Raw genomic sequence first — 25926 nt, 5'->3', positions numbered from 1 at the left:
ATATGGCTGCACAGTATTGCCTTTTGTCGATGGCGATTATGATATCGTTCAGGACCTTGAGCGTGGCTGAGGTGCACCCATGACCAGCTCAAAAACCAGATTGCATAGCGGAGAAGGTACAGTGGGATTCGAAATGGTCGGTGATCTGTTTGTTAACTTGGCTTTCGAAGACCTTAGAAAGGCAGGGTAGGATAGATATAGGTCTGTAACAGTTTGGGTCTAGAGTGTCTCCCGCTTTGAAGAGGGGGATGACCGTGGCAGCTTTCCAATCTTTGGGGATCTCAGACGATATGAAAGAGAGGTTGAACAGGCTGGTAATAGTGGTTGCAACAATATCGGCGGATGATTTTAGAAATAGAGGGTCCAGATTGTCTAGCCCAGCTGATTTGTAGGGGTCCAGATTTTGCAGCTCTTTCAGAATATCAGCTATCTGGATTTGGGTGAAGGAGAAATGGGGGAGGCTTGGGCAAGTTGCTGTGGGGGGTGCAGAGCTGTTGACCAGGCAGAGCTGTTGACCGGGGTAGGGGATGCCAGGTGAAAAGCAAGGCCAGTCGTAGAAAAATGCTTATTGAAATTCTTGATAATCATAGATTTATCGGTGGTGACAGTGTTTCCTAGCCTCAGTGCAGAGGGCAGCTGGCAGGAAGTGCTCTTATTCTCAATGGACTTTACAGTGTCCCAATTCTTTTTGGAGTTTGTGATACAGGATGCAAATTTCTGTTTGAAAAAGCTAGCCTTTGCTTTCCTAACTGCCTGTGTATATTGGTTCCTAACTTCCCTGAAAAGTTGCATATCACTGGGGTTATTCAATGCTAATGCAATACGCCACAGGATGTTTTTGTGCTGGTCAATGGCAGTCAGGTCTAGAGTGAACCAAGGGYTATATCTGTTCCTGGTTCAACWTTTTTTGAATGGGGCATGCTTATTTAAGATGTTGAGGAAAGCACTTTTAAAGAATAACCAGGCATCTTCTACTGACGGAATGAGGTCAATATCTTTCTAGGATACCTGGGCCAGGTCGATTAGAAAGGCCTGCTCGCTGAAGTGWTTTAGGGAGCTTTTGACTGTGATGAGGGGTGGTTGTTTGACCACGGACCCATTACGGACGCAGACATTGAGGCAGTGATCGCTGAGATCCTGGTTGAAGACAGCAGAGGTGTATTTAGAGGACAGGTTGGTCAGGATGATATCTATGAGGGTGCCTGAGTTTACGGATTTGGGGTTGTACCTGGTAGGTTCCATGATAATTTGGGTGAGATTGAGGGCATCTAGCTTAGATTGTGGGACGGCCGGGGTGTTAAGCATATTCCAGTTTACGTCACCTAAAAGTACAAACTCTGAAGATAAATGGGGGGCAATTAATTCACATATGGTGTCCAGGGCGCAGCTGGGGGCTTAGGGGGTTCTGTAAAAAGCGGCAACAGTGAGAGACTTATTTCTGGAAAGGTGGATTTTTAAAAGTAGAAACTCGAACTGTTTGGGCACAGACCTGGATAGCATGACAGAACTCTGCAGGCTATCTCTGCAGTAGATTGCAACTCCACCCCCTTTGGCAGTTCTATCTTGGCGGAAAATGGTATAGTTGGGGATGAACATTTCAGAATCTTTGGTGGCCTTCCTAAGCCAGGATTCAGACACGGCTAGGACATCAGGGTTGGCAGAGTGTGCTAAAGCAGTGGAAAAAAACACTTAGGGAGGAGGCTTCTCATGTTAACATGCATGAAACCAAGGCTTTTACGGTTACAGAAGTCAACAAACGATAGCACCTGGGGAATAGGAGTGGAACTCTGGGCTACAGGGCCTGGGTTAACCTCTACATCACCAGAGGAACAGAGGAGGAGTAGGATAAGGGTACAGCTAAAGGCTATAAGACCTGGTCGTCTATTGCCTTKGGGACAGAGAATAAAAGGAGCAGATTTCTGCTTGTGGTAGAATAGATTCAAGGCATAATGTACAGACAAGGGTATGGTAAGAATGTGTTGCGTGATGATGAGAGACGTTTCGTCTCTGGAGTTATCAATTAACAGAGGTGAGGTCTCCGCATGTGTGTGTGGTTGGACGAAAGAGCTATCTAAGGCAATTTGAGCAGGACTGAGGGCTCTACAGTGAAATAAAGCAATAAAAACTAGCCAAGACAGCAGTAGACAAGGCATATTGACATTATAGAGAGGCATAAAGCAATCACAGGTGTTGATCAGGAGAGCTAAGACAACAATGGGTAAATGGCTAAGAAAGGGCAGAGTGGGTCAGTTAGATACATACAGGACCTGGGTTCGAGGCTGGGGCCGACAGGTAAACAAAATTATGTACCGTGTTATTGAAACAGTGCAGGGGGCATCAGCTGTGTAGCCGAGTGATCATAGGGTCAAAAGAGTAGCAATAGGTGAGACAGGGTGCTGTACGGTATTCACTAATACACTGGGCGAGCAGGGGACACAGCATTCAGAAAAAGCTAACGGGCCTGGGCTAGTAGATGATTCTGCTAGCCCAGTAACAGAATAGCCTGTTGAGACCACATCGGGCGTTCACGTCGGCAGTCCAGTTGTGATGGATCGGCGGGGCTCCGTGTCGACGATAAAGGGTCCAGGCCAATTGGCAAAGGAGGTAATTGTAGCCCTAGAATTAGTTGGTATATGGGCCTCGCTCGARGCTAGCTGGTGCTTGCTTCGGGACAGAGGCGTTAGCTAACAGTAGCCATTAGTTTGCAGCTAGCTAGCTAGCTAGGAGTAATGCTCCAGCGTAATGATCCAGAGTGGCAGGAATCCGGTGATATGGTAGAGAGACACAGTCCGATATGCTCTGGGTTGATATCACGCTTTGCAGACTTGCAGGTGATTGTCCGAGCTAAGGCTGGCTGATTCCGGGGGAAAAAGGTGAGGACAGCTAGCCGTGGCTAACAGACTAGTAGCTAGTTAGCTGGCTAGCCCCTGATGGAAGTTCCAGTTATAAGGAATAAAAATAACAGATCCGCACCTCATTGGGTGAGGCRGGTTGCAGAAATCCAGTGATATCGTAGAGAGAAGCAGTCCGATATGCTCTGTGGGTTGCGCTGTGCAGACTGGCAGGTGATTGTCCGAGCTAAGGCTGGATGAATCCGGGGGAAAAAGGCGAGGACAGCTAGCCGTGGCTAACAAAGACTAGTAGCTAGTTAGCTGGCTAGCTTCTGATGGAAGTTCCAGTTATAAGGAATCAAAATAGCAGATCAGTACCACAAAGGGTGAGGTGGGTTGCAGGACAGTATATTTTGTTCGTAGATAGAAGTGAGATTAAGATATATACAAAAAAAACTGTCTAGTTGACAAGCAAAGCATGAACGTTAACTCATTAGAATGGTCTGTGCTATCCGGCATCCTTGGGATGTCCCAGCCCCCATTGAAGTTGAAATATAAAAATATAAAAAAGGTAAGAGTTAAGGTTAGTGTTTAGGGTATGGACGTCCCAAGGATCCCGAATAGCACTGACCACGTTAGAATTGGCCCTGCCTGTTGTATCTTTAAGGAGAGAAAGCRAAGGTCCAAGTCTGCCGTAAATATACATTATGCTGCCATAAAATAGGCCTGTCACATTAATGATGGCTAGATGAAGATGTATGTGCAGATGGGGTAAATAAACACTCCATCAAAAGCTGAAAGATGGAGACGGATTAGCAGTCTACTGTATAACTACATCATCGATGTGATTATTGACATCTCACTCCAGCGCTTTCTGGGATTTCTGTACATTCCCTCCTTTGCTCAGATATCATTCTCATTTGGATTGATTTGCTGACTGCAAATGAAAACTCCAAAATGGACATGGCATCTTTATTCTGCATGCTTCTCCTTTTCAAGCATGCCAAGAAACAACCTTGAGCAATGAAATCAAACATTTTTCCCAGCATATTCTTTCCTTTAGCATCACAGTACACCTATCAAAAAAAGGGGTTGGTTTGTCCTTTCGCTGTTCAAGTTGAGGTAAAGCAAACATACTTTTGTAAGCTCTCTCTTGTTAGGTCTGTGACATTCTTTGTGAGGAAGAGTTGAGTAAAATACTGCTCCCATTTTAATCCTACCTTATTCATCTGCTAAATCATAAACAACAAGAGGCCATTATCTTCTTCACATTTATATGAATAGAAAACCTTCTGGAGTTCCCTATCGCATCATGGGCAGCTTAGATCTTACATTTATTTGTGAATGATCAAATCACCACATATCACATGCTTGCTATCCAGAGGTAGAACATTTTCAAAGGTGGCTATTGAAAATAAGATACGGCACACTGTGATTATGCTACAGGGAAAAGGTATGTATGTAATTTGAATCATTCCATGATTCAATCTAATAGAGCTTTTTTCCAGGTGTGAAATCTCTGCTTTCCATTGTTGCCGTCTATTTTCTGTCCTGCGTCTGCTGAGCTCGAATGGATGTGGGAGTGCTCACCTCAACAAACAATGTTAAACACAAACAACATTTATTTTGTCATGGCATACTGTAGGTCAAAGCCAGTCACATGTTCAATGTTAAATAATGCTGCATTCACTACTGCCTATGTCCACAATGATGCATAATTTCAGTAACATGTGGTACATACCATACATCAATCATATGAATCCCAAAACTGAACAGATAAACTTCCTGTTGGTGTTCATCCAAAATACTTCCCCCGTCTTTGTTTACCTCATCAACCATTAATCCGAGCTATCCGGAATCCGTGCTACGTCCTTACCAATTGAAGTTGAAATGTAAAATGATTAAGGTAAGGGTTAAGGTTAGGTAAGGGTTAAGGTTAAGGTAAAGGTATGAGTTAAGGTTAGGGTAGGGACGTCCCAAGGATCCGGATAGCACTGACCATCAACCATTCTGCTGAATCCGAGGCAGAGTTTATTACTTGTCATAATTCAACCCGTCATAATTCAGGATACATTTACAAAGGCAAAGAAATATTACACCTCTGTCAGAACTGCCAAAGAAAACCTTTCTCTGGATGAGCCTTGCTGCAACTGTTCTCATCAGAAAACTGAAACTTTCAATCCAATCTATTTCGGGCAGATGAGTTGCTTGAGAACTTCAGTGATTATTGGAAGATTTTCAAGAGATGATTTGATTCTTTCTCTTCTCCCTTTCACCTCATCCAAATAACTCTCAAAGTTATTTCAATGTTCACTGTCTTCCAATGTTACTTCGTTAATGACTTTGCAGCCTTTTGACATAAAACATTTCTAAATGCCCATGTATGTAAGTCTTGGTACGCTACCATTGTTCAGAAATTGTGTAGGTGAGTGTGTAGCGAACCTAATTTTAATTAAATATCAAGTACATTTTCCATTAGAACCAAGGTGGCTTGTTGTACTGCATGACCTTAGATATTTCTCTTTTGTCACAGGAAAATCTGCTATTATTCCATAGTATGTGCAGTAATTATTTTCTGGTTTGGCCTTGTACTATGTTTCCTTGTCAAGAAACAGCTAGAAAAACCATTAAAGAGGGAAGATGAAGAACAATAAGTGAACCCTCACGTTTACGCATGGTGCTGTGTTTTAATGGAATGTATTCCAAACCCCTGCGAGATCCGCTTATACTCCACAGGGTCTAAATACGACATTTTTTCCCCCACGTTACATACTTCCCCATCCCCTTCCATGAGAAACCAGAAATGTTGTTGGCTTTTTTTCAACCACTTTATTTGGACGCTGGGGAACCCTGAGGGGTATACGATATACTACATGTAGCTAGATGTACCCAGGCTTTTTTTAATTAGCTAGTTTCAGTTAGTTTCACATTCCAGCTCAGGTTTCATCYGTACTACGATGGTGGATATTGCTCGTTCGTCTGCCGCCAACTCTGACAGGCTAATAACTGATCGTGCATGTCACACACGGCCAGTCCAATTCCCAACTCGTCATTGAGACAATGCTGAAACATCAATCCATGAGGGAGCCAGTGCCACATTAACATGTTTGCCAAAATCAGCATGAAATTAAAGATATCTTGCAAATTCAGCAGGATATGATGTGAACTAGGCTTTTAGAAGTGCCGTCTTTCTCTTACTACGTATTGTTAATGCCGTCTTTGATGTGCTTTACTGTGCTTATCAATGAACACAGCACCTTTTTCCCCACTCCTATGGATAAAATATTTTTTATAACGTTATACAAACGTTTTACTCTACGTGRACTTTCAAATGTTCCTTGTAATTACAAAATAAGTAATGTGATATGCATTTTAATGTCTTTAAAAAATATATATACAGTTGAAGTCGGAAGTTTACATACACTTAGGAAAAGTGAAAATCAATCCCAGAACAACTACAAAGGACCTTGTGAAGATGCTGGAGGAAACAGGTACAAAAGTATCTATATCCACAGTAAAACGAGTCCTATATCGACATAACCTGAAAGGCCGCTCAGCAAGAAAGAAGCCACTGCTCCAAAACCGGCATWAAAAAAGCCAGACTATGGTTTGCAACCGCACATAGTGACAAAGATCGACATTTTTGGAGAAATGTCCACTCGTCTGATGAAACAAAAATAGAACTGTTTGGCCATAATGACCATCGTTATGTTTGGAGGAAAAAGGGGGAGGCTTGCAAGCCGAAGAACACCATCCCAACCGTGAAGCACAGGGGTGGCGACATCATGTTGTGGGGGTGCTYTGCTGCAGGAGGGACTGGTGCACTTYACAAAATAGATGGCATGAGGAAGGAAAATTATGTGGATATATTGAACCAACATCTCAAGACATCAGTCAGGAAGTTAAAGCTTGGTCGCAAATGGGTCTTCCAAATGGACAATGACCCCAAGCATACTTCCAAAGTTGTGGCAAAATGGCTTAAGGACAACAAAGTCAAAGTATTGGAGTGGCCATCACAAAGCCCTGACCTCAATCCCGTAGAAAATTTGTGGGCAGAACTGAAAAAGCGTGTGCGAGCAAGGGGGCCTACAAACCTGACTCTGTTACACCAGCTCTGTCAAGAGAAATGGGCCAAAATTCACCCAACTTATTGTGTGAAGCTTCTGGAAGGCTACCCCAAACGTTTGACCCAAGTTAAACAATTTAAAGGCAATGCTAGCAAATACTAATTGAGTGTATGTAAACTTCTGACCCACTGGAATGTGATGAAATAAATAAAAGCTGAAATAAATCATTCTCTCTACTATTATTCTGACATTTCACATTCTAAAAATAAAGTGGTGATCCTAACTGACCTAAAACAGGGAATTTGTACTAGGATTAAATGTCAGAAATTGTGAAAAACTAAGTTTAAATGTATTTGGCTGAGGTGCATGTAAACTTCCGACTTCAACTGTATATTCACATTTGCAAGAGGAAGGGAATCTGATTTAATTGGTCCTCAACTTGCGGCTCAGACACTCCATTTTGGATGAATTGTGTCAATTCTGAGTTAKCCTKCCCCGGAGCAGGATAGTTCTGAAGCATTCGTTGTCATAGAAATTAATCTGACTAAAAGATGAGCCACTTGTGTGATACCGGTTATCCCGACTTGAACTCAGAGTTGACCAAAGTTACCTCGCTAACTCCTTAAACCAGATACATAGTATACCCTTCTGGTCTCTCTGGAGAGAAACTGCCATTTGTCTGTCGTCCTTTCCTGCATATAGGCCATAATTGTTGGGGCCTGCTAGATATTGGAGTAGGGAGAGTCCATGGGCCCATTCATAGGAGTTCATCAGCATGCGAGAGGGCACCCGCGGTCACTGCAGTGACTGAATGCAGACTTCCCAACGCCTAGGCTTTAATCTCTCCCCTTCATCCATTCATTCAGCCTCAGAAATGGTGCTGTGGATCAGCTGTATGGTAAATATACTCACACACATCCTCTCTCTTTCCCTCTTTCCTCTCTCTCTCCAAATTTTTTTCCCACACACATCTCCCCCTGTGTGACCTTCCAGTGAACTCATGTCTTAGTACTATCTTAGTACTATCCCCCTTGTGTGACTTTCCCTGTCTTAGTATTACCTCCCCTGTGTGACTTTCCCTGTCTTAATACTACTCCCCTGTGTTATTTAATACTATCTCCCCCTGTGTGATCTTCCTTGTCTTAATACTATCTCCCCCTGTGTGACTTTCCCTGTCTTAATACTATCTCCCCCTGTGTGACTTTCCCTGTCTTAATACTATCTCCCCCTTTCTGACCTTCCCTGTACTACCTCTCCCKGTGACTTTCCCTGTCTTAGTACTACCTCTCCCTGTGACCTTCCCTGTCTTAGTACTTCCTCCCCCAGTGTGACTTTCCCTGTCTTTTCTTTCCTCTCAGGGTTCGATTCCTTTTCCCCATCTCTGATCTCAATCCTTGACTTCTACCCTCAGAAAATACTTGATCAAAGGTGCTCCGACATAGGGTAGCAAAAATAACTCTGGATAGGAAAATCACAGTGCAAAGCAGTAAGATATCAAAGTGCAGTACTGCATAAGCATTTCATATGCAGAGCATTTTAACAAAATTTGGTGAGCAAACTCTGACCTTGGATATGCACTTAAAAACAAAATGTGGCTCTACATAACCTTGGGTAAGAACTTATGTGCTTGCCAAGGACAGGTTTTATACTTCAGGGTTTATCTTGCTTGGGGCGTCTTATTCCAAACATGTAAGATGTTCAACATGTATTATTTGTCTCATGGCATGGGTGAAAAGAGATGCTTACCCAAACCCTTAATATGTCCCTATTGTACATTTTATGTACTTAAGAATTACTTTGGAAACAGAACACAAAAATGATTCCTTATTAAATATGGCTAACAGTCAGTTTTTGACGCTTCTTCGGGAAAAAAGCTGGTTTTGTTCTTAAGTAGAAATCAAGAACCATGTTGTTTGGAAGGAAAAATTTGCCTCAGCCATGTACCTTATCAAACAGACACTAATCCACCCAAACATATTTTAGTGATAAGGCTGAGACCTACTAAGTACCTCAAATTCGTGATGAGCGACAACGCCGGCTTTGACAAGATAAACGTGTCTTGGCTGTGTGTACGTACCGAGTGACAGTGCAACTGCTTGCTACGTCAACCACCACTCTCCACTTCAGTTAGTCCTTCGTTTTTATGGCAGTCAAACTGACAACTGTGTCATCCAGAAGAGGCTTTTTCCCCTGACAATGTCATGTTATTCAAAAMCCCTCTTTTACAACAAAAACGAATCACTGTGAAGAGCCGTCTTACTGTGAAAGGACGAATGCTACACATTCAAACATTTTTTCTTGACAGGGAGCTAATTTATTTCTGATCTAATGTAAAGTGCTTAATGAAATAGTCAAGGACAATGATATGAAATGGAGGTACAAACAGAATCTACATGCTAACAATAGCCTTGTCTGACACAACAACAATCAGGGAGATGGAATGCAACAATCCAACATGGATGCTACAGGAACACATAAACAACATGTTCACCAAGCTTAAAAACCAAACTGACCTCCCTGTTTTGGCTGCTGGGATATAGAGAGGGCTGCTTAGAAGAGAACGTTTCCGTGGTGAACCCCTTGGAGGCCTGGGTATACTGTGGAGGGAGTCTGCCGGTTGTCTGTCCCCTTGCCAGATCATTTTGGCACTCATCCGTGGCTTACCACAGCCAAAAGGCAGCACTGACAGTGATACTCGTCCCACAGGAGTGGATTGAAAAAATGAACACAGTACAGTATCAGAAAATATGTCTGTTCCAAAGGATATGTGCCCACATACACACTTGTTTGTGTGCAAGTACTTACAAATCTAAGAGTTGAAGACAGCAAGGACACCAAGCTTGTATACATGCATGATGATTTAGGAGATTAAGTAGCTTGTCCTTTGAGATGAGTAAAAAAAAAATCTGGGTTTGTTAATCAAATTTTAAAAAATCAAATTTGTTGCACGTCTCTGTAAAAAAGAGAGATGSAATTTACTCGGCAATGGAGAGTGAAATTACTTGAGTACTTCAGTTCTTTGCCACTAGGTCTCACTCCTAGTGAAAAGGCCAAAGATATGCTATGGTAATGTTCCTGTCCAAATGACATATTGTAATGCAGTGCACTGGCTCATGCTTGGTTGAGTCCATGTTTTAAACTAGGAGATGTAGACATCGGCTGAGGCTCATCATGAGTCTTGTTCTGGAGGCAGCTCTGCAGAGTGGTCACTAGCTGGCACAGCCACAAAGTCATAACATATGATTTTGAAMCTAACCATAACCCTAACCATAAATKAAGACCAAAAAGAACATTGTTTTTATAAATGTTTACAATATAGMCAATTTTGACTTTGCAGCTGGCCTATACACGGGTAAATCACTCAGTTCTGCCTCCAAGAAAAGACTAGACTTAAGCTCCATTGCTACTACTAGGGTCTATAGCCAACACTGATCGCTATTCCAAGACACATTTGAAAAGAGATGTCAGCTTTCAAGCCACATTTAGAGAAGAACGCACTATAAAAAACATTGTAGGATGAATTAAATCAGCAAGATTAGTCCACAGCAAAAGTGGCACAAAATAGGAGGTGGCAGTTTTCCTGGCTTTCAGAATAATTCCTCCAATACGAACCCAAAAAGCATGATTCTGCRGTGTGTGTGTGTCTGACTAGCCATAAATGAACTAACCTTGTAATTGTGTTTGACAGCCTGTATAAGATATGACTCTGGGCCACTCCAATCACTGTGCCACTCCAATCACCGGACCACTCCATTGTGATTCCCCAACCTCAGGACTGTATAGGAGCTAATGTATCTCATCACTGGTATTCTCACTGCCAGTGAAAGACAGTCTGATAATGGTTATCCCCCCCCCCCCCCCCCCCCCCTGACTGCTCATATGGAGACAGCAGAGCTACTTCAGAAGTGTGAAGGCTTCTTTCCATGTAGAAAGGGGCTAACGTGTGACATGGAGGTCAAAAATTCTAAATGGTTGGATTCGAGTGGAATGGCATTTTTCATGTAGCTTGTGTGCATGGTTAAAGGTAAACATGAAAGATGTGTCAGACTATGGAAACCCTCCATCTACCTAGATGGTTTCAATAAAGCACTAACATTGACAGACAAAGGTCTTTACTTTTGACATAAACATACTGTGATTCTTGTAAAGCTTTTGAAAATGTATTGTGACCCACCAGGTCAACCAGACCTTTGTCTCTTCTACCCAGAACATGTATTTTACTTTTTTATTTAACCTTTATTTAACGAGGCAAGTCAGTTAGGAACAATTTCTTATTTACAATGACGGCCTACCAAACCCTAACCCGGACTACGCTGGRACAATTGTGTGCCACCCTATGGAACTCCTAATCACGGCCGGTTGTGATACAGCCTGGAATCGAACCAGGGTCTRTAGTGACGCCTCTAGCACTGAGATGCAGTGCCTTAGACTGCTGCACGACTCGGGAGTCTTAAGCTGCCATCCAAAAGGAATAGGCCTCAACAGACCATTTGGGAAACACTACTGCAAATACCAAGCTCTGTACCTCATTCTGAATGCCACAAACAGAGCTTTTTACTTATTCGATCACATGTTGAACCAAATGCCTGGTTCAGCACCAGTTGAAGCCCAAGAGAAAGGTAGTTATTTGCAGTAATTCATTCTGCCAACATTTAGATGATGTATGACGCATCGGTCGAAGAGCCAAAGAGGAAACTCAGTAACGGGTAACCCATGGTAACCACAGAGAGCGGCAATAGCGTTCCTTCTATCTGTCGATCTCTCACCTGCTCTCTCTACTCACCACCTCCAATTCATTCCTGTCCTTCACGCCTCCATCTAGCATGTTCCACAGAAATAAAGCCGACAGACAATAGCTAAGTTTCCATCCAATTGGTGACAGATTTGAATGTGAATATTCTAAAACCGCACAAAAACAATACGTACATTTTCTCGCCAGAGATGTGTTTCCATCAAATTGACTTGGGTTAGGCTGTATATGTTCACATAATGCACATGAAAATAACTTATTGGTATTATTTGTATTTGTCAAACAGCAACCAAGCATTGATCATTATGTCAGTAGAATTAGACTCTTGATATTTATTGGAAAGGAACATCAAGCTTATCACCTTGCACTTTCACCACCCTGTGAAGTTCATCGTCATTTATTTAATCTGCAGACTAATGAACTGCATGCTTTCCCGAGTCGTAGTGGGAGGACCACACACCATGGTTATTATATCAATATTGTCATCATTTGGTTTTATTTTATTGTTTCCATCAGGCCTGTCATGACCTTTTACTTGCCTAAAAAGGTTGGATGGAAACTGACTAGGAAAAAAGAGGAGCTCAATGGGGTGGTGATAAAGAGATACATAGAGGACTCTAGTGCCCCCAAGCATGTTTTAGCATGGAAMGTGCCATGGAGGACTTTCACCAAATGCAAAAGCCCACAATCACACAACAACTTTAAGTTTGAAACGTTGAGTGTCATTTTTGACTGGTCAATTTCATCATCTCTTGATCGATTCATCATTTCCACCAGTCACTTTCCAGCACAAGGCTAGYCTTTATACTACAGGAACATTCAGAGAGAGTTCTCAGAGGACTGAGAATCAAGAAAGGCTACAAGGCCCTGCATTGAACTTGGAATGAATACAAAAATTGTTGCAGTTCTGTGTGTATTTACTGACTGACCATTATGACTTTGAAGTCAATCATTTCTACTGTTTTTATTTCCATTTATTCCCAGTTTGACAAGGGCACATTCACTTCATATCTATATAATAATTGTTATTCCCAACAGAAACTATTGTGCAACGTACTGTATCTATCCTGCCTATCATCTATCTGCCCAATTATTTACAATGTCTTTCAATCATCCATCCATCCATCCATTCATCCATCTTCCATACATCCATCCATGTTATCCACAAACCATTTGTGGGTAACATAAATTCCAATATTTAGACAAATGGTCCATGGAGTGTTACCTCTTTACAATCAATACAGTATAATGTATGCTGTACATATGCACCTGCATGTTACCCCACCTTAACAAACATAATGTTTCCTAACTAATGTTGTGGTTGCTTAGATCGACAGATGGATGKATAGATGGATTAAAGGATGGAAGAAGGAATGGATGAAAGTTGTATGGATTATTTTATTTTATTCGGATCCCCATTAGCTGACGCTAGGACGACAGTTAGTCTTCTTGGGGTCTGACTTAATGAAAAAGACTAAAATACTTTACAATTTACATACATTTAAAACCATTAACATGTAGACATTTCAGACATGGGTGGATGAAGGAAGATGGAAGATGGATGGATGAATGAATGATGGAAGGAAGATGGATGGATGATGGATGGATGAATGAAAGACATTGTAAATAAAAGTTGGGCAGATAGATGATAGGCAGGATAGATACAGTACATGAATATACGGTTATGCAATTCAGAGTCATTTGTCAAGGGCACTTCCTTGTTTAATCTGTGTTTTAGTTTGATATTTACTAGCAGAGAAAGCCTTGTGAGTTATTCTTCAAAATACTATGTAGCATTTTGCATATACTACTTTATAGAGAGCTTTAAATGGAAGGAAAGTWTATGTCCAGATTCACAAAAAGAAAGATAGAGACAAAAGAAAGATCTGTTTTAAGCRTGAAATTCAAACATTGCCACCAATGTTAACCAGACACACTTTCCTTACTTTGAGAACAATGTGTCTTCCATTTCCCCTATTTCAGATAGAGCAAMTCCAGTCCTCGGGGGCCGGTCACACTTTTYCCCCATCCCYAGCAAACACAGCTGATTAAACTAATTGCATTCTAAACTGAAGATCATGACTAGTGATCAACTGGTGAAAGGCAAAAGCAATGAGAGCAAATTAACACCATGTGATGCTCTTCATTGTGGAATAAACATCTCAGGCATAACCAGGCCCACTCATGATCACAAATAATGAAATTATAGCAGGAAATGAGAGAGAGCTTTCTGTGGTGATATTGCTTTTCACTTGCTACATAGCCTGAATCATAATATTTTCCAATTGCTTTCAGTTGGGATACAATTGCAACTGGCATGCAATTTATTCAAGGATGAGGGAATAAGGGAAAGTGACATTCATTGATATGGGATATTCATTAAAAGCCATCTTTTTTTAATTTCCTCCAAATTGAAAATAGGAATAACAATCACGCAGTTCACTAAATGGCCGTGCCACAAATGAAGGTTCCTTTGTTTGGCCTTCAAGTCAAAACAGGGAAATAATGATTAGGTTGAAATTGCTTTTGACATCATGCAGCGTCGGTTGCTGTTCTTCTTATAATGGTTAGTATCTCTATTACCATGGCGTGTAAACAAACCCATACCCTATCATCTTGTGTCATGATGCTTCTTGCACCCAATGTCAGAGCTGTTTTTGAATTTTCTGAAAACATGGCAAGTCAGCCATTTTGGGGTGTAACTGCAAATTAAAATTGGTTCACACAACTAGTTCAACATAGCCTCACTACATACATTGCAGTCGGAAAGTATTCAGACCCCTTGACTTTTTCCACATTTTGTTATGTTACAGCCTTATTTTAAAATGGATAAAAAGGTTTGTTTTCCTCGTCAATCTACACACAATACCCCATAATGACAAAGCAACAACAGGTTTTACATAAGTATTCAGACCCTTTACTCAGTACTTTGTGAAGCACCTTTGGCAGTGATTACAGCATTGAGTCTTCTTGGGTATGACACTACAAGCTTGGCACACCGGTATTTGGGGAGTTTCTCCCATTCTTCTCTGCAGATCCTCTCAAGCTCTGTCAGGTTGGATGGGGAGTGTCGCTGCACAGCTATTTTCAGGTGCCTCCAGAGGTGTTTGATCGGGTTCAAGTCCGGGSTCTGTCTGGGCCACTCAAGACCATTCAGAGACTTGTCCCGGARCTACTCCTGCGTTTTCTTGGCTGTGTGCTTAGGGTTGTTGTCCCGTTGGAAGGTGAACCTTCGCCCCAGTCTGAGGTCCTGAGCGCTCTGGAGCAGGTTTTCATCAAGGATCGCTCTGTACTTTGTGCCGCATTCAGGCCAAAGAGTTCAATCTTGGTTTCATCAGACCAGAGAATCATGTTTCTCCTGGTCTGAAAGTTTGAGGTGCCTTTTGGCAAACTCTAAGTGGACTGTCACATGCCATTTACTGAGGAGTGGCTTCCGTCTGGCCACTCTACCATAAAGGACTGATTCGTGGAGTGCAGCAGAGATGGTTGTCCTTCTGGAAGGTTCTTCCATCTCCACAGAGGAACTCTAGAGCTCTGTCAGAGTGACCATCGAGTTCTTGGTCACCACCCTGATCTAGGCCCTTCTCCCCCAATTGCTCAGTTTTGCCAGGCGGCCAGCTCTAGGAGTCTTGGTGGTYCCAAACTTCTTCCATGTAAGAACAATGGAGGCCACTGTGTTCTCAAGAACCTTCAATGCTGCAAACATTTTTTGGTACCCTTCCCCAGATCTGTGCCTTGACACAATCCTGTCTCTGAGCTCTACGGACAATATAAATCATGATAATGATGATAGTAAGCTAAATTGTYATAAATTCCTCTTCTCTCCCACAGATTCCCATAAGATCTCAGGCTCCAGGATGGGAAAATGCTTAACAAGAAAAAAACAGATGAAGACACAGAAGGGGACCATGCAACCCTAGGTTGTATTTTAAATAGTTMATCTGGTTTGAATTTCTATTCTGATTTGTACTGCCATAAAAGGAGAGAAAAATACCCCGTTTATCTGAATTAGCTAGGCTACTCACTATACCAATGATAGGCTATAGATTTTAGTCACTGCAAATAAAATAGTTTCCCCAATGTATCTTTCTATTAAATTACATTTTGTTCTCACTATGTATTGCATTTTTGAGGAGAATATATGTTGTTATAAATAGCCAGAAGGTTTCCACTTTCTCTGAAGCTACATTTTTTWAAAGTTATAAATATTGGTAGGCCTACCTCATTAATAAATGATCAGCCGGTTTCCACTTTATTTAATGGTATCTTTTTAGCAGTTATAAATGTTGGTAACTCATTTGTTAATGCTCAGAGGATTGACACTTTAAAATGCGGTATCATTTTAGCAGTTATGCATGTGGGTAAATCATTTATAGATGATTTGAGAGTTCACTCAGAGCTTAGACATACTGTACAGTGCATTAGAAAAGTATTCAGACCCCTTGACATTTTCCACATTTTGTTACGTTACAGCCTTATTCTAAAATGGATTTAAAAAAAATGTTTCCTCATCAATCTACACACAATAACCCACAATGACAAGGCGAAAGCAGGTTTTTGAAACAATCTGAAATAACTTATTTACATAAGTATTCAGACCCTAAGCTATGAGACTYGAAATTGAGCCCAGGTGCATCCTTGAGATGTTTCTACAACTTGATTAGAGTCCACTTGTGGTAAATCAAYTGATTGGACATGATTTGGAAAGGGACACACCTGTCTATATAAAGGTCCCACGGTTGACAGTGCATGTCAGAGCAAAAACCAAGCCATGAGGTTGAAGGAATTGTCCATAGTGCTCGGACACAGGATTGTGTYGAGGCACAKATCTGGGGAAGGGTACCAAAACATTTCTGCAGCATTGAAGGTCCCCAAGAACACAGTGGCCTCCATCATTCTTAAACGGAAGAAGTTTGGGACCACCAAGACTCTTCCTAGAGCTGGCCGCCCGGCCGAACTGAGCAATTGGGGGAGAAAGTCTGAATACTTTCCGAATGCACTGTACTTATAGGCAGTATTGGGTACTCATCRCTACATACTGTACATGAGAGAAGATTCAACACAGTTATTTAAACATGTTCAGTCAATGAATGGTGGGTATGAAGACCAAAACATTCAACATTGTGAGACTCTGATAAGGGGTAATATGTTAGGAATAATGTTCCTGCTGAGACACCAGGTCTATGGACATAATGGAGATTGGCTATATATTTWTTGCCACGAATACATTTCTGCACTTTGCCTAAAGTTGCAGTAAAAATAATGTWAATATATACAACTTGACAGTGTTACGTCTATAAAACGACAGTATTCTGCTGAATTCTTTTTGACTTATTTTTGCTGTAAAATCTTGTATAATTGTGTTATGTGAACAACATTGGGATTCAGTCTTAAATGGGAATTAAACTAATAACCCCTTGCTCGCTACCAACCTGTAATGTCCTGCTACAGTGCAGCTACACCACCAGATCTGTGAGCGTAAAAGAGATTTAAACTCACATGGTACAATTTGGTATCTTGTAGATAACAGGATATTTTTTCTACACAATATTTTGAATATAAGCTAGGATCATTATTGCGTTTTAAAATATGGGTGGGGGCAATGTACTGGTTGGGGCTCATTGGCATATTTTGGCACGTGATTAAATATATGTGTATTTGTGCCAACCGTCAATGGAAGTGTTGCAGTAGTTTGATGGTTAGTTATGGCGATGCAAGTTGAGCAACTCCTTTGACCCTGTTCTGCAAACTTTGCACGAGAATGTGTCAGTAATGAGCTGCACTGTAAAGAGGTTATTGTCCATTTTCCAGTAACTTAATGAAAACTTGATGCTGTGAATTTGTAATTTCTTACAAAGCTGCAATATGTACATTTTTGCGCGACCTGACYAAATATGTGTTATAGATCTATCATGCTTACTAATAGCAAGTCTAAGAAGCAGTAGATCTGTTTTATGTGAGCTATTTCTATGCTTCCTGATCTCTGTTTTTGCATCTTTTACATTCGTTTCTCAACAAGTTCAAACACATGAATGCATCCAACTGGTATTTACGACTTCACAACTGGTAAATTCCCACCTCCCACATGGTTACGAACTCAGCATTATATTGAATATATTGGGTAGAAAATGTACCATTATAAAAGATTATCCGCACATGTACCCTAAAAAGTCCCATGTGAGTTCCTGTGTACCTACGAAGGCACCTTATGTGYACTTTTGACCTTTTTGTACACCAGGGAACAACACTGTACYGTAACCATACTCTTATATKTGAGAGTGTGTGGATACATGTTCYTGGTAACAAATAACCATATTGTGGCAGTGCTGAGACATTAATGCACTCCAGACTAAAATACTGCAACTTCAAATCCCAATAGCATTTATGCACTTTTAGGGCTAGATTCTATCAGATCTGCACCAGCTATGTGGGTGTTGGCAATCACGTGTTTATGCTTGATCTGATTAAATCTAGACCTTAATGTCAAGTGTCCCTGAGCACAGCTACTTTTCGTTGGTATTGTCAGATAATTGCACRATTATTGACTTGATTCCGGGCAACTTTTAGCAAAGTGAAGAAATGTATTCTTGCCAATAAATCTGTGGCCGATATCTGTCACGGCCACAGACCTGGTGGTGAAGCAGGAAATTCATGTTGCTAGCTTCCAAGAGGCTGTGAATTCAAATCATAGGTGTTGTTGTGTCTGTCCCAGGTGTGCTAACCAATGTTGATGTCAATTCCATTTAACTTCCAGTCACTTCAGAAAGTGAACCAAATTCCACATTCTCCAGTTTTGAAAATAATTGGAATTTCTGTGTACATTAACTTGCAACTCGTGCCAAAAAGTACCCAAGTGTATTGCAATTCATAGTAAATGCACTAGGGTTCAAAAGTTTGGGGTCTCTTAGAAATGTCCTTGTTTTTGAAAGAAAAGCAATTTTTTTGTCCATTAATTTAACATCAAATTGTTCAGAAATACAGTGTAGATATTGTTAATGTTGGAAACGGCAGATTTTTTATGGAATATCTACATAGGTGTACAGAGGCCCATTATCAGCAACCATCACTCCTGTGTTCCAATGGCACGTTGTGTTAACTAATCCAAGTTTATMATTTAATAAGTCTAAATGATCATTAGAAAACACTTTTGCAATTATGTTAGCACAGCTGAAAACGGTTGTCCTGATTAAAGAAGCAATAAAACTAGTTGACTAGTTGAGTATCTGGAGCATCAGCATTTGTGGGTTYGATTACATTCTCAAAATGGCTAGAAACAAAGAACTTTCTTCTGAAACTCATCARTCTATTCTTGTTCTGAGAAATTATGTCTATTCCATTCTAGAAATTGCCAATAGTGAGGAGGCGTGAAGTGAAGAGGCGACTCCGGGATGCTGGCCTTTTAAGCAGAGTTGCAAAGAAAAAGCCAAATCTCAGACTGGCCAATAAAAATAAAAAGATTAAGATGGGCAAAAGAACACAGACAGTGGACAGAGGTACTCTGCCTTGAAGGCCATTATCCCGGAGTCACCTCTTCACTATTGACGTTCAGACTGGTGTTTTGCGGGTACTTTTTAATGAAGCTGCCAGTTGAGGACCTGTGAGGCGTCTGTTTCTCAAACTAGACACTCTAATGTACTTGTCCTCTTGCTCAGTTGTGCACCGGGGCCTCCCACTCCTCTTTCTATTCTGGTTAGCGGCAGTTTGCGCGGTTCTGTGAAGGGAGTAGTACACAGAGTTGTACGAGATCTTCAGTTTCTTTGCAATTTCTCGCATGGAATAGCCTTTATTTCTCAGAACAAGAATAGACTGACGAGTTTCAGAAGAAAATTCTTTGTTTCTAGCCATTTTGAGCCTGTAATCAACCCACAAATGCTGACGCTCCAGATACTCAACTAGTCTAAAGAAGGACAGTTTTATTGCTTCTTTAAATCGGGACAACAGTTTTCAGCTGTGCTAACATAATTGCAAAAGKGTTTTCTAATGATCAWTTAGMYWWWYWAARTTWWWMAYTTKRAWTRGYTAACACAACGTGCCATTGGAACACAGGAGTGATGGTTGCTGATAATGGGCCAATCTGCCGTTTCCAGCTATTTACAACATTAACAAGGTCTACACTGTATTTCTAATCAATTTGATGTTATTTTAAATGGACAAAAAATTGCYTTTCTTTCAAAAATAAGGACATTTCTAAGTGACCCCAAACTGTTGAAGGGTAGTGTATATAGCAAAACACTATTACTGTGGAAATGTACAGTAAAATGACACATTTTCCGCMAAATTAACAGCAATGGCTAACACTGTAGTTTCATGTCACATATTGAACCACATGATTTCACATGTGGAAAATCACATGATTTCACAYGACAGGTGAAAACYTGTTTTTGGTACACTTTGTGACATTTCACACGTGAAATCATATGAAAACGTGTTTTTGGTACACTTTGTGACAYTTCACAAGTGAAATCATAWGAAAACGTGTTTTTGGAACACATCACGTTACCCTTCACCTGTACAATCTCGTGACATTTGAACCCACATGTGAAAGGTTATGCTATCAYGTGAAAATCCACATGTGAAACTTCATGTGAAGTATCATCACATGTGAAGTTACCCAAAAACGCATGATTTTACATGTGCAAAATATGTGGAAATGTCACATGTGAAATCATGTGATTTTTCCATATGGGGTATTTCTTTTACGAGTGATTTATACTGTTGTACGCAATCAAATAAAATACAATCTGAGATGAGACAAAACTAAGGAAGAGATCCCACACTAGGGCACAATGTGTGTGAAACCAGCATTTGACCACAATTTAGCGAGAAATAATATGGCCCACATCCCACCAGCTTTGGAAAATGGGAGCATGTTTTACTGCATCTGCTCAAAGCAAACACAGCCACATTCAATAGCTCTCACAGCTTCAGTATGTATACACCCTCGTCCATTCCAATAAAGCTTATGAAAAAATGTCTCTAATCTCATAACAAAGTTGTGAACTCGCACTTAATCACTTGGTCACATATACGGCGGGTATGGAAGAGCAATTACTTCTCACAACGGCGCTTTCTCAACAGCCTTTCTCACCAAGATCCGGAAGGAACRTGGGGCGAAGTAGGATTAGAAATGGTTGTGCCATATATTGCCACAAAGCCCCCTTGCAGGAGAAAGAGACACGCCRCGTCACCCATTACAGGCACCCCTCACAAAGCAGTGGACTACCCACCCACCCAGGAAGGAGAGTTTATTGTGTGTTTGACTTTCCTGCAACAACTCTCCCCATGACATTCATTTTAATGTAATTATTTTCTGTCACAGTTGCATTCACATATTACTGGGCACACATTTGTATTGTGAATCAAAATTAAGTTCATGAAGTGTGTGCAAGCACTGTGTCTGTAAATATGTGATTACAACAGACCTTTTCAAAACGCCAAAACATGTGGCTGGCATTCTATTCAAGTGTGAATGGCAGTTGCAACATCTAACCGAGTAATGTATGTCTTAGTCACAAGAAATAATTATGTAATTATGCTAAAATGTAATTACCATTGACCCTGACATTGTCCTTCAGTGTGACTCTGGTGCCATCTATTGAAGAATAACGAAATCTTTTTTTTTTTTACAAAAGACCTCTCTATTCTTGCTCCCAACACACTGCTCTCTATCTCCCTCTCTTTCTCTATCCCTCTCTTTCTCTGCACCAGGCATGTTATTTACTGTAATAATAGATGTTGAGATATTTTATTAAAACTACACCTTACAAATCTATGAATGATTAAAATCAGTATTTTATGGGACATTAAGGCGTCTTACAGTTGAAGCACAGACCACCAATCCTCTTCACCCCCAATCCTCCTCACCCCCAATCCGCTTCACCCCCAATCCTCTTCACAACGCATGTATGCTAACGTTACTCGTGAATTCATGAATAAATATAGGCTATGATATTTTAACAGATTGCCATAGGCTTGTGAAATAAAACATGTGTTTCAGAATAGTGGTCTACAAAGCCAAGAAGAGCGATGGATAAGGAATTACCTTCTTTTAGAACGTGTGAGTGAATGAGGAGGATAACAAAACAGCAGACTGCGGCTCCGGTTAAAGCCCACGCTAGTCGAAGGAGCTGCATCGTTGAGGGRAAAAAAAGTCTGAAATTCCGGACGGAGCGCGCGGTCTTCAGCAGCAGCAGTTGGCTACAATGACAAATCCATTCTGATCCAATGCAGCAGTGTTTAAAAGAAAAGTGAGTTGATTCCCTAAGGCTACTCCGTTGGCTTAAATTCAAAGTAAAATACAAAATAGGCACAATCCATGACAGATAATTTATATGATCCCTTCAATTCCAAATTAATGCAACCTTTYCGTTCTTCAGATAGCCTATAGTGGAGAGAAAAGTTCAAGTCGTTAGACCATCACATCATTTGAAGTGAGGCATTTTCTCACTTTAATTTAATCTGCTTTTCACCGCAAATTATTCTCTGAGCTTGGAGCGCAGTGACTCTGTGATTCCCACTCTCCGGGATGGCTAGTATGATATGAGACGGCTGCGCCACCGGAACACTTTGCAGCAATTGCGTAAAATGAAATTTGTCTCGATATTTTCCGCATGAGATATATCACTAACTAGACAGTGGCTGCCGGTTTGGGAAACGTCCATCTTCGCTGTCTCCAAGTTATATCTCTCTTCGTCTTGTACCCATTTCGACTCTTTCCATTGTGTTTCACAATATTCCCAAAACTGATGGATAAGAAGTCAAGATGAAACCACATCAAATAGGAGCTCACTGCTCACAGACTACGCTGAGCATCAGGTCCAGTACCATGTAATGCAAATACCCGGATAACTTGTGAAATTAATGATGGGCAGCTCGTGGAGACACTGCGGCGTCACTATACTGTTCAATATACCAATACCTCTCGGGCTTGCCCCCGTTYTTACCCGCGGCTTCAAGAGCGACTTTCACTGAGCTCTCGACGTGACGTCACAGCCATTAGTGTTTTATCTCTGGGCAATTCCACAGGCTGTTTTCGGTTGAGGGCATATCGGGRGACATGATTCCGTTAGACCCATGACTACCTCTCACATTTCGCACAAAGACTTTGATTCCTCCCATGCATCGATGATAATTTGGGAATGTGAACGTGGTGTTGCAGCCTAGCTAGTTCCATTTAATTAATGTCCCTTTCCAGATTGAGTGCATGCATGCATTATGCACATGCCTTAGAATGCGTAACATAAAAACATGGGGGGGTGCAGGAATAAGCTACGAGGAAAAAATAAATCGGTATCATTTGAATATAGCCTACATGCATTCAAAACACCTTTATGAAACATATCAAGACACTATGAGGGTTGCTGTACCACTTTCCTGCAGTCAAATGACCAAATCCCCCTCTAGTGGCCTCATGGGTGGAAYGTTATTAATATTRTTCAKAATTTCATAATTAATAWACATATTTTTAAACAACGAAAATCCAGTTTTATGTTAACGGTTTTGTTATATTTCAGTCTTCTTTGATATATATAAAGTGTAATATTGGGATGCAAACTCAAAATGTAATACATTTCAACTCTATATCTGACATGGTACAGGTGTCTTCTTTTTGTTTTAAGCCCATAACCATGTGTGTGATGTGTACACTTTTGTTTCAAAGTACATTTGTTTAAGACTACCAATAAACACTCTGTGACCCTGATTTAGCTCACTGGAGTAAAAGTTTTTAAGGCCAGGCATCACACCCTCATTGCATATTTTTTTCCCCCCTTTAATCATATTACAATCAATTTATACCAGTTGAATTTAGACACAAATAACACTTTTTTGTATTACTATTTTTCGAAAAATTCGGTGATAACTCATATCATGCAAATCCATTTTTCTGTATACTGGATGAAGACAGCCTAAAAATGTTGGTTTTAATTTGTTAAGACACTCCAGGACCATAGCAGTTTGTGCATAAATATTATTAAATGTTTCTATCTGTAAAATACTTAAGATATGCATGGATAATTCATTTTTGCGGCATTTTTCCAAAGAAAATGTTAACTAGAATAAAAATGTACAACATATTAACAATTCCCTCTGGGCAAGACTGGATAATATATATAAGGATAACCACACCATATTTGKTGAATGCAGATGCTTCTGAAGCTGAGAAAAATGAGATGGCATGTGGGAARAGTCTGACTATCTGGAAATGGCAGTTAAAGACGAGTACACTGAATTTAGACTATCAAACAACTATTTAGGCGCAGTCACCATCTCTTCAAAGGAAGTTCCTAAATATAGTCCAGTGTTAACCCTCTATGAAATGGGCTCATAAATTATTGATGTATGTCCATTTTAAAGTGATAAAAATGTTTTCTTTAGTGTTGATGACTGTAGTATAATAAACAAAAGTGTATTTTCACGAAAGTGAAAATTAATTAAGTTGCCATTTGTGTCACTTCAAAGTACAACAGCTTTGTTTRCAAATTGCAGGTCAGATTTCTCCAGGTAGCCTACTYATGATGCTTCTTTGTTTACGTTCTAGGCCTATCTGTTCGTCTGATCCATCCACGACTACAGCAACACATCAACAATACAAATATGCCTATCTTTATCCCTCTCATTATAAACAAGAGTCTGTATAACAGAGTTGAAGAATAAAAGTGTAATTCAGCAGACAAATAAATGCATGTTCTAACGGTTCATWTTGTCTGCTCTCTGTCCGTCTGAGACAGCGGATGACGCGCACAGATTTGAAAACACCAGCGGGTCTGTTACAAAGTTGCTTTGATGATGCTAGTTTGAGTTAATGACTGAAACATTTGTGGTCGATTTTCACTCAGCAAGGTATTGGGAATATTTTCCACTTGCTATAGCTGGACCATGTTTTTAACATCGAGCTAAAATTAGTTTTACACTGGATATTCGGTTTTCTATCGCCAATAGCTATTGAACCACACATGCCATGACTATGAACATAATATATTCTGAATCTGGGGAGGATGGAGAACAATCAACACCTTTTCATAAAAATATTTTAAGATTTTGTATTTCAATCTCCAATAGCTCTTGAACAAAGCGTGTCATGATTATGAAAAGTATATATTCTGAATCTGGGGAGGATGGAGAACAATCCAGGCGTTTGTTCTCCATCCTCCCCTTTTCCAATGTTTTTGTACCACCTTGTCCCCTAAGGTAGACCTACACTATTGGCTCTTCTAATGACTGTGTGCCATAATATAGTTATCTTAAGAGAATATCACAGCAAATACGGTATACTCATCTATTGGAAAATAGTATACATTTTGTAGCCCTGTAGAAAAGCCTAACCACACATGATTCTCTGCCTCTGTATCCATGGCAGCATGGTACATGTACTTGAAAAACATTGTAAAAGGTCATTCTCCAGAGCAAATTATCTTTAGATTATAGGCTACTGACAAGGCTCTTTCATAACTACAATCTGCCTTTTTTGCTTTACAGAAAGCCTTTGTTGAACTGAAGCGGGTACTTAATGCAAAACTAAGTATAGGTTATTTTTTAAAGAAAATGGTGCTCACATTGTTATAAATATCAGGGTATCTTTCAAAAAGCATATTGATGAGTTAGTTAAGAATAAAAAATGGCCTTCCTTTMTAGGAATAAGACATGCCTTTTGTTAAATAGCAGAAAACAAATCATTCAGTCGACGGTCATTCCGGCTTTAGACTATGGCAATATCGTCTATATGAATGCAGCTGCCACTCTTTTGAAGCCAATGGACGCAGTTTATCATTGCGCACTATGCTTTATTATGGGCGATAGGTTCAGTACACATCACTGTATCAGAAAGTAGCAAGTCTCGTAATGCACTGCTCTCTTTTTGTTTATAAAGCCCTCTTGTGCAAACTTCCGCCATACCTTGCTTCATTGTTAAATTACAGGCATATGAGTCACTAGACCAGATCACAGCGATGGCTAACTCTGGAGATCCATTTGGTCTTCACTGAGTTAGGTAGATCTGTGTTTAGTTTTTTTGCACCTTGCTTGTGGAATGATCTCCAGAACTCTCTAAAGTTGCATGAATTGGTGCGGGTCGGGCAGTTCAGACAGCTAGTTGATTACTTTTTTTWAATTGAGGAATGATCGTGTTTTCTAACTTACTTTTCTTAAATTGATGGTAAATATTGTGTTTTTATTGCATTGGAATTGTAWATATTGTGAATTTGTATGATTGTGTACAGGGGTCCCTTGTAAAAKAGGCTATGGCCTCAATGGGATTTCCCTAAATAAAATAGATTTACCA

At 40.5% G+C, this 25926-nt stretch overlaps 1 protein-coding gene and 1 long non-coding RNA gene across 4 annotated transcripts in view; both read right to left on the bottom strand.

The window, feature by feature from the left end:
* Nucleotides 1–25926, bottom strand: part of LOC111972080 (uncharacterized) — a 258803-nt gene that overhangs the window by 179542 nt on the left and 53335 nt on the right. The window lies entirely within an intron of this gene.
* Nucleotides 1–25926, bottom strand: part of LOC111972368 (chemokine-like protein TAFA-5) — a 109751-nt gene that overhangs the window by 40737 nt on the left and 43088 nt on the right. Inside the window, exon 1 of one of the 3 annotated variants that reach the window (XR_002878426.3) lies at nucleotides 21691–22628. The exons of the other annotated variants lie outside the window; for them this stretch is intronic. The gene's annotated coding sequence lies outside the window, so the exon portion shown is untranslated. Of the gene's footprint in view, nucleotides 1–21690; nucleotides 22629–25926 lie in introns of those variants that run through there. 3 annotated transcript variants of the gene reach the window in all.

The sequence above is a fragment of the Salvelinus sp. IW2-2015 genome, linkage group LG13 (assembly GCF_002910315.2).
Source record: "Salvelinus sp. IW2-2015 linkage group LG13, ASM291031v2, whole genome shotgun sequence".
Taxonomy (NCBI): domain Eukaryota; kingdom Metazoa; phylum Chordata; class Actinopteri; order Salmoniformes; family Salmonidae; genus Salvelinus; species Salvelinus sp. IW2-2015.
Note: the sequence above shows the minus strand (reverse complement) of the source record. Positions and strands in the feature narration are given on the sequence as shown.